Genomic DNA, 9,281 nt, shown 5'->3' with positions numbered 1-9,281 from the left:
TTCATGAATAAAAGTAATCTCCTTACTTTCTATAGTATATTTATGAAATAAAAGTAAGCAACTAATTATTAAAGCAAGACAATTTCACAATTAAAGATGGTACTTGTTTTATGGCCGGAGGCCACAAGGCCACAATCTTATACCGCAGATGAAGTGAAAATTTAAGTTGTAGACCGCAAGGTCTTAAGTTCGAATTCGAATCTCAAATGAGTATGTAATACCGCGGCGGTGAGGGTTCTCCGGAACAAGAGATAGTAGTTTTAAGCTATCTATTGTGTAGTCGACGTGCTAACGTATTATGGAATGTCTTTTAACATTGAGTTACTCTGAGTATCTGAATTTCATTAGTTGGTTTTGAAAATAAATTGATGAAATATTGAAATTTATTAACGAGGCATCAACCGTTCTACCTATTAGCTTGAGACCAAAACGACAAAATATTAATGAGGCATCAACCGTTCTATCTTTTAGTGGTCATGTCAACATCATCTCAAAAATAGACTTTTATTATTTTTATTTTTTTCTCGGTCGATTTATGTTGGGTGCATGTTTTATTTGGGGATCACATATTCACAATTATCATCGGAAAAAAACCTTTTCTAAGTAAAAGATATATACTTGTTTACCATAGTTTAGTCAGCGTGACCAAAATCTTTTATGTGGGTCAGTTTTAAAATATGTTTGAGGAATCTTGTTTACTCTTTACTATGCATGACTATCGGGTACACTACTGCTAAAAGAAATTGTCACCAGCTATGCAGGCGATATCGTCAATTTATCACCGGTATATCGGTACCGATAATATCGACGATATCGACCGATATTTGGCCGATATTGGACTAATATTTGACCGATATAGCACCGATATTCCCGATATCAGTGTTTTAAGTCTTAATTATCAGCTTTTAGTGTTCAATGTTAGTGTTTTAAGTCTTAATCAATTCTTACTTGCTACGATTGTTAGTGTATTTCAATTTGCAAAAGGTTAATTTGTTAATGGTAGAAGACTATATTGAATTATTAGTGTTAAATTGCTATATATATGAATTTTACATGATATTAAAATTTACCGATATCCTACTGATATCTCACTACGATAACCAATATCTCAGATATCGGTCCTTAACCGATATCCGATATTTTTCTACATTAACTGCTTAGGTCAGCAATCAATATTGACCTCGAACCCAAGTTACCCAACATGCCAAATATATAGTAACTATGTTTAAAATTATGAACTCGTTGAAAGTACATGTTATCACATGTAACTTCTTTTTATATATTTACGTAAAATATTAGATAGGTTAAATAATAATATGTTGGTAGACTTGTTATTCTAGCTTGTTCACTTGATGAGAAATTATTATTTACTATAAGTTAATTAGGTATATATTTATTTTAAAGATTAATAGTTATAGCGGTCTTTGTGGTAACCCTTTGGGTGTCGGGGAAATGTAGGAATGAGTTGATACAAAAAAAAAAATTGGTCTAAAGCAACTTTTATTTTATAAAAAAAAACTGCATTAGATTAAGTTGCATTAGACCTAATCCAACCTTTTTGTTAGATAATGTAACTGTTTCTTTAAAATGCAACCCTTTAAAAGTGTTGCATTTGAAAGAAATAGTTATGTTATCTAACAAAAAGGTTGCACTAGACCTAATACAACTTCACCTAATGCAGTTTTTCTTGTGAACTAAAAAGTTGTCTTAGGCCAACTTTTTTGTAGTAACAATAAATGATCACAGAAGCTTGGTATGTTGGAGCGGATCAAAGAAGATGTTATGCTTTGGTCAAAAACTAGATCTACGGATCCCGTGTTGTTGTAAATTTTTTTGTAATTTTAGAATTTTGTTTTTTTGGTTTGGGTTCTTTTGGGTCTGGTTTATAATGCATATTCATCTAAAAAGAAAAAAAAACATATTAGCATTAGCATATGATACAAAGTAAGACTTGAAGTTATTTGATTTCAATTTCATATGGAAAGTATATATAACAATAAATCAAGTGTTGAACCCTATTAGACAAATCAATATTAGTGACGGAATAAATTGGATGTGGCTCAATGATAGAACACTCACTTTACAAGTGAGAGGTAGGGGGTTCATACCTCACTATCATCAATTTATATGGGAGATATGAGGGATGACCCTGGCTTGCCAGGGTTCGAGTCCTGATCTCACCTGGTTTTACCGGCTCCTCGCTGTCGTGCCATTTGGCAGGCGTGGGGGTCGGGTTTTATCCGGTGAATCCCTCAATAGGTGGACCGCTAGGGGCTCCGTCCGTCCAGATTAGTGGCCGGCTCGGGCTACCTTTAGCTAACGGGGGCCGCGTACGGAGTACCCGGTGTTACTTAGTTAGTCGTTCAAAAAAAAATATTAGTGACGGAAAATTTACAACAAAGTCTATTGCTCGGATCATTGAGTCCCTTGAGACCGATGAAACTATAAATGTAAATGCTTTAGAAAGTGTCAATCTTAAAGCCTAAGATACTAAATGTCTAGATCTAGTATTTTTTAAAGACTTAACTCACACTAAGACTTTATGTTGCAAGTTTAACTAAAAGGTGTATAACATTTTGCCACATCATCATCGTCACTGTTTTATAAGGCTATGTGTAGTGGAATGGCTACAAAATGGGACGTTTTGCGTCATGTGACGTTCAGTCAGCAAATGATGGGTTTTTGCTTTTAAGTTGTAATGGTGTTGTAGCCCAATACACACACACACACACACACACACACCACACACAATCCATTATAATAATAATAAAATCAAAACGGGAAGATGCGATAAATAGATGTCCTCCTTTATCTCCCCGCAATTCGTCGGGGGGGGGGGGGGGGGGGTTCTTGCCGGACTTCACCCAAAATCGTCCCAAGACCACGCCCACTACGGGTGATCTAAGTAGTAGGCTTTAACTAACACACTCTTAGCAAATGCTTTGTTGTATAACTAGAAAAATAAATAAAATGAAGAAGTTTCCTCTCTTGTGGGTTTGGGTAGTAGCGTTTTTAGGAGTTTCCCCTCTTTTTGGATTGGAGGGAAACACGAATGTGTAGATCTGACCGAAGTTTCCCCTTTTGTGTGCTTGGGTAGTAGTGTTTTCACGCTGGGCTTGGATCCACGAAATTTCCATCCATCTTTTTCGATACTGTAATAAAAAAGTGGGTTTCATTCATGTTATTTTATATATAATGTTATATTTAATGCTATTTATAATTAAACATCTTATCATTTTTTTCTTAGAATTCGTTATTCTATTTCAAAAAATACGATTACAGCTTATGAAAATCACTAGCTGCATGCACTTTTTCCGTGATTATGAAGAAAATTGCGTGAGAATACACCATATATTCGTATTAATACCTCGTTAGAAAATTTAACTTGAGTTTAAAAAACCATTTAGTTTATTAAAAAATAGTTTTTTTTAATAATTTAATCATTTAATTTTAATAGCTTTAATTGTATTTTTCAAGCATCTCGCATTACACGGGTTCTAAAGCTAGTGTGTTTATAATGTCAGCTCAAACTCTCATAAGTTAAAACAAGCCTAGTCGAGCTTGGCTTGGGTCAGCTCGTCGGCCCCATTTTTCAAGAAGAAAAATTATACTTTGGGCTTGATTTATGATTCTTGGGCTGGGTAATCCAAATTTCTTTGTTTACTTTTTTACATGTTTGAGCGGCCGTCATTTGAAGGGCAAAATTGACATAGAGTTATTGGTTTAGAGTCTTATTCGAAATAGGTATTCATTATTCGAGCTTTTTGTTTTCTGTTTGGGTGTGTTGTTCTATTCACAATTAACGGAATTTAACTGAAACCGACCCATAACCGACCATTGAATAATGGTTTTGGTTAAGCAATCTTTCATAATCGAACCGAAGCTTGCTTCGGTTGACGGTTATGGTTAGGTTAAACCCCCGTAACCAAACTGAACCAATTTTGCACACCTCAGGAATGAACAAATGTTTTTATTTTTTTAGAACGTCGTCTTTCTTTGTGTTTAGGCCACCAAACTTCCCAAATTGGAGAGCCATAGGCCCATAGCGCCTCATTTTAGCCAGATTATGTTCTTTTAATCGGGTTCACGCTGGTTTTAGAGTTTGGTATTGACGAAAGAACTTGCTACCAATGAGCACAAAGAGGTTAGTACTCAGTACCTGATATAACTAGACAAATGCCCGCGCGATGCAGCGGGATATATAGACCTTGGTAATCACGTAAGAGATTTTTGGGTGTTCATCGTTCCGTTTGAAACTGTGGATTAAGAATTCTTATTTTAAACTCAATTTAGTATCGAAGTACAAATGAACCGAAACCTAACCATTGTTAATGGTTTGTTTTTGTTGGATTTTAATTTTCAACGGTTTGGTTTCAGTTTTCGATGACAAAAAACGGCTTGGCTCGCGGCTTAATTTAAAACCATCAAAACCGGACCACAAATGCCAATACGTAAAATGTTGTTTTTTTTAACTGAAAACAACCTATGACAATATCATACTCAAATCAAAGAGAATTAAATGCTCGTTTTTATGGTACAATTTTTTATTTTTTTTTAAATATTAACGTATGAAAAAGTTATTACCGTTTAAAAATCAGGAGGGAGTCTGGGTTTAAAGTGAAATTATAAATAATATATAGTTAAAAAATGAGAGATCAAAGTTATAACTATTCTTTAAATTTTCAAAAATTGATTAAAGTTGAGGCGTCAATATTGTAAATAATTTGAAGAAATATGAAGGACACGTGAAATTTAGTGTTAAAGTAACTATTTTATCCTTATGTAATGTTGTACTGTGTGTTTAAAAATTTGTAAATTATTTAAAAATAGAGTATCTTAATTAGCCCATGAATAATGAATTATATTATCAATATTATAACGCATATAGACATATTTCATCTTCCATTTTCTGTCGGAGACACCGTAATCTTAATGGCTAATTACATCTCCGGCACTCTCTCAGCAACAACTATACACTACCCAATTCCTCTCAGGCGACAGTAAATTGCAATCAAGAATGAATTTAATTGAACGGTTATACATGTAATCAACTGAATGAAAAAACTAATGTAACGTTGCAGGTTATATAAACCATTCCACCATCGTCGATGGCCACCACTCCCGCACCATCGCCACAAACCTCTTCTATCATCCACTCGAATCTGAAACCTTCCCTGGTCCTGGTGACTTTGTATTTCGCAACTACAGATTTTTTAATTAATTTTTCAATTTAGTATAATATGTATCATAATTTGTAATTAGTTGGTTTCATGGTTGATTTTTGTTGTTCGGTAGTTCAGATGGTGCTAGAGATTCCGAGAGCTCTTTCTGAAAGAAGATGTTAACTCATATGGAAGGGTACTGCTTCTGAATTTGATTTTACTTATTTGTTAGGTTAGCTGATTTTATTATCTTGTGTTGTTGATCTTAGATTATGTGTTAGTTCCTTCATTGAATGCTTACAATTCGGCTACACTTCAGATTTTCCATAGAATCGTTCCTGTGAATCTCTCAATTGTGATTTAGTCATTTTGGGGTTTTTTCTTTCGATTTTGAGGTACAATTTCGGGGTTATTGTTCTTCGATCGGTAGCTGAATGCGTCGAGGTCAGGCCTTTTCTTTATTATTATTTTGGTTTTATCAAGTAATTGATTCCAGATTATTGATTTACTTTTATCGATGTTGATGATCTCTGCTTGAACGGATTTATGCTAATCGCTAATTTTGTTTAAATTCCGAGTTCTATTTGATTGCTATGAAAGACTATTTCTGAAATCTGTCAGAATGTTTCACAGTTTGATTTATTCTGCTCACCGATTGTTCATGTTTGATATTTACAATGTGTATTATGTCGTCAATGTGTATCACCAACATGTTAAATCCCAATTAGTCTTGATTAAACATTCAGGAACGCTATCTCTAATGATAAGCAATCAACAACTTAAGACAAATATGTACTTTTAAAGCAAGATTATATGTCTTCCAAGGATAAAGCTGAAATCAAGCTTATTTGCTCAAATTGCATATCAAATAGTTCGGAGTTTGAGGGCTACCAATAAAAGTTGTTCGCGGTACAAGGGTGTTGTCTTACATACCCACAGTAAGTCTTCGTCTTTATGTAATTCTGTTGTTTTAAATTTACCAATCATATACAACGCAAAACGAGCCGAGCTCGGGTCAGCTTGTTTACGCCTCTAATTGTGGCAAATTGTGAATGGTTGGATTTTTAAAATTTTAAAATAAATTAATGTAATAAATATGATTACAAGAACTATATTATTATAATTGTCTAAATCTTTGAACTGAATTATTAGGAGATCGTAGTATTTTTTTAGCATTTCTTTTATGTTATAAATTATTAAATATACTCAAATTGACCCGTTCATCAGTAAATGGGTTGAAATCCCTCTCTAATTTCAAGGGCTAAATCTAAGAAAGAGAGAAAGTTGACCCGAATTGACCCGATATCAGGATGTTAACATGGCAGGAAAAGTTAGTGAGGAAAAGTTTGTGTCTGTTGCAGATATAGAAGGATGAGGAGATACAAATATCTTGCTTCACTCTATATTTTTCAGGTTTACAAACATCTTGGTATCTCACTATGTATGTATGTGAACAAAATAGTTTTTAACATTGATTAATGTTTATGATAGGATAATTATCCAGAAAGACTTGGAAATATGTTTGGGTGCATGTTCTTTATATATCTATGCTAGCATGGAAGATGGTTTATTTGCTTATTGATGAAAAAACAAAGAAAAAAGGTAAGTTTTGATTTTAGTTTTGTACGCTTGGCGGCTCAATTCATTTACTTATAACGGGTCATGTTATATTCTTCATGGTTAACGGGCCAAATATATATTTAACGAAGACGGGTCAAAATGTCAAAAACATGTCATAAGTCACCCCAAAAATGTACTTTTATTTAGGCTTGTAAACGCACTGGACGTTTAGTGAACCGTTCAGCGGGAAGTATTAGACGAACGAACATGAAGACACATTGTTGTTCATTTAGTTAAACGAACGAACACGAACACGAACACATGTTTCATTCATTCATTAACGTTCGTGAACACGCACTAATTTATATTCGTCTATGCCCGTTCGTTTACGTTTGTTTAAGTTTGTTCAGTTACGTTTGTTAATACAATCATTATTTTTTTAGACCATGCACATTGTTGTTCACGTTTACTTTTAATTGGTTTTTGCTTTAATTTTTTGTTCATCCATGTTCAGTTATGTCCATTTGTTTATACTTGTAACAAACAATTTAAACGACCACGGACGTATTAATTTACTTAAGGAACAAACATAAACAAGAAAACCCTGTTCGTTTAATTGTTCGTGTTCGATCGTTTGTGCCGTTAAAGTTAATCAAACGAATACGAACATGCTCTGTTCATGTGTGTTTGTTACAAGCTTACTTCTATTGCATAAAATCATTGAAATTTTTTTATCTAAAAAATATATTATGATAGACATAATAAACTTTTTGTAATCATTTTCAAGACAATAACTATTTATAAAAGATAAGAATATTTTGGAGTAACTATTTCTGGTCAATCCTTCGTTTGACCTGTTTATCCTGTGGTTTATTGGAGCAAATTTCTACCTTATTACCACTGCATTTTCTAGACCACACATGACGCCATTCGGTAACGATATTGGACTTTCAAGACCCGAGTAAATGCATCGTGAGCCAAAATCTAGAAAGTATATGCATATTAATTTTATTTTTGATTTTCAGGACCCGACTAAATGAACTAGCTGAAAACAGTATAGGAAATTTGCTATTTGAGATGCAAAAGCCAATTCATGGACCTTGTTAGATCTTGGTATGTTTTCTTACAATTTTTGTTTATCAAAACTGTTGCATGTGCAACAGAAGCAATATTATTTCCTTCCTTTTGGTTCTATATATAATGAACCGGTGATGTTTTACATTCATTATAGGAGATATAGTGGTGCATATTTCTCTACTAGAATAAAGAGAAGTTTATAATCCATAGGAGGTTATGCCAACGCGACTCATATAGAGTTGCCTTTTGTTAACCAACAATGATTTGGATGTCGAAAAGATGGCGGTTAAAACTCGCCACACACAAGAATGCGGTTTCACCCTTTACAAGGAACCAAATCGGCTCATGCTTGATCAACTTGGAAACTGGTGCTGGAGATTATGACTAAGGTGCAGATTACGTAAAATGTTCTTTAAATCATCGGAATGCTGTTAAAAGGTAGCATTTGGTCGTTTTGACCCGAAACTTGCTTAACTCAAACCTTCTCCAACCTCAAACTTGCTTTGACCCAACCACTTTTGACCCGAACCCGTATTGAACCAAACCAAAATAGACCAAAACCAGTTCTGACTCGTGGGCCAAACTTGCCTAACCCATTTACCTATTTTAATTCAAATGGTTTTCTGACAAGAAGATGGCCTATCATTAGGAAGAGATTATGGCATTGGAGGATCTGTTTAAAGTAAGCAAAATTTGTTGGTGGTTAATACTTATTTAGATGTTTGTAAAACACCATTAGTTATAATGTTATATCATTCTAATTTCGTTGCATTTGGCCACTGGTTCGTTTGGCTACTTTTTTTTTAGGAAAGTAAGTCAAAGCAAGTAAAGTAATGATCTCAGTTATATATTATTTTTTAGGCCCCAAGTTTTCTATGTTCAAGTACGTAACTTTTTTTCTTTTAATTAATGACAGTCATTCATCTTCAAAAGCTCGGTACATGGAAGCGTAAGGGGATGCTCGGTATGGCTTCGATGAGTGTGGTCAACAGGTGATATACCTGAAACATTGACAACACTATATGTATTTCACATCCCATAATTAGTTTGATGTATCAGGAATAAATAAATGTTGCGGCAACATTATACTAAAATGTACTTTCAAAATTCAAAGCTTTTGAATTTGTGTTGAATAACCTTCAACTTCATGACAACTGAATTCTAAAGAATTTGAGGGAATATTTATAATAACAGTTATAACTAATAGACGTAAGTATTTAACCTTTGAGTCCCTACTTGAGTTTTTTGTTAATATATAAGTAAACATATCTTAGTTATATACATCAGTTACATTCATAACTTAAATAAAAATGTGTCACTTAGTTTTATGATAATGTTAAAAGTTTCTTATTTTTGTATTGTAGACGATCTTGACTACTAATTTGACTATAACAAATGCCAGTACCATAACAAACAAAACTTCTACCGACCGAGTACCCGTTTTGTTCCCGCCGTAACGCGCGTGCTCTTCTACTAGTATAT

This window comes from Bidens hawaiensis, unplaced genomic scaffold (assembly GCF_021521415.1).
Source record: "Bidens hawaiensis isolate Kalapana, Puna unplaced genomic scaffold, B.hawaiensis_p1.1 tig00001236_1, whole genome shotgun sequence".
In the NCBI taxonomy this organism is placed as follows: domain Eukaryota; kingdom Viridiplantae; phylum Streptophyta; class Magnoliopsida; order Asterales; family Asteraceae; genus Bidens; species Bidens hawaiensis.
The sequence above is the reverse complement of the archived record's forward strand: the minus strand, read 5'-3'. Positions refer to the sequence as shown.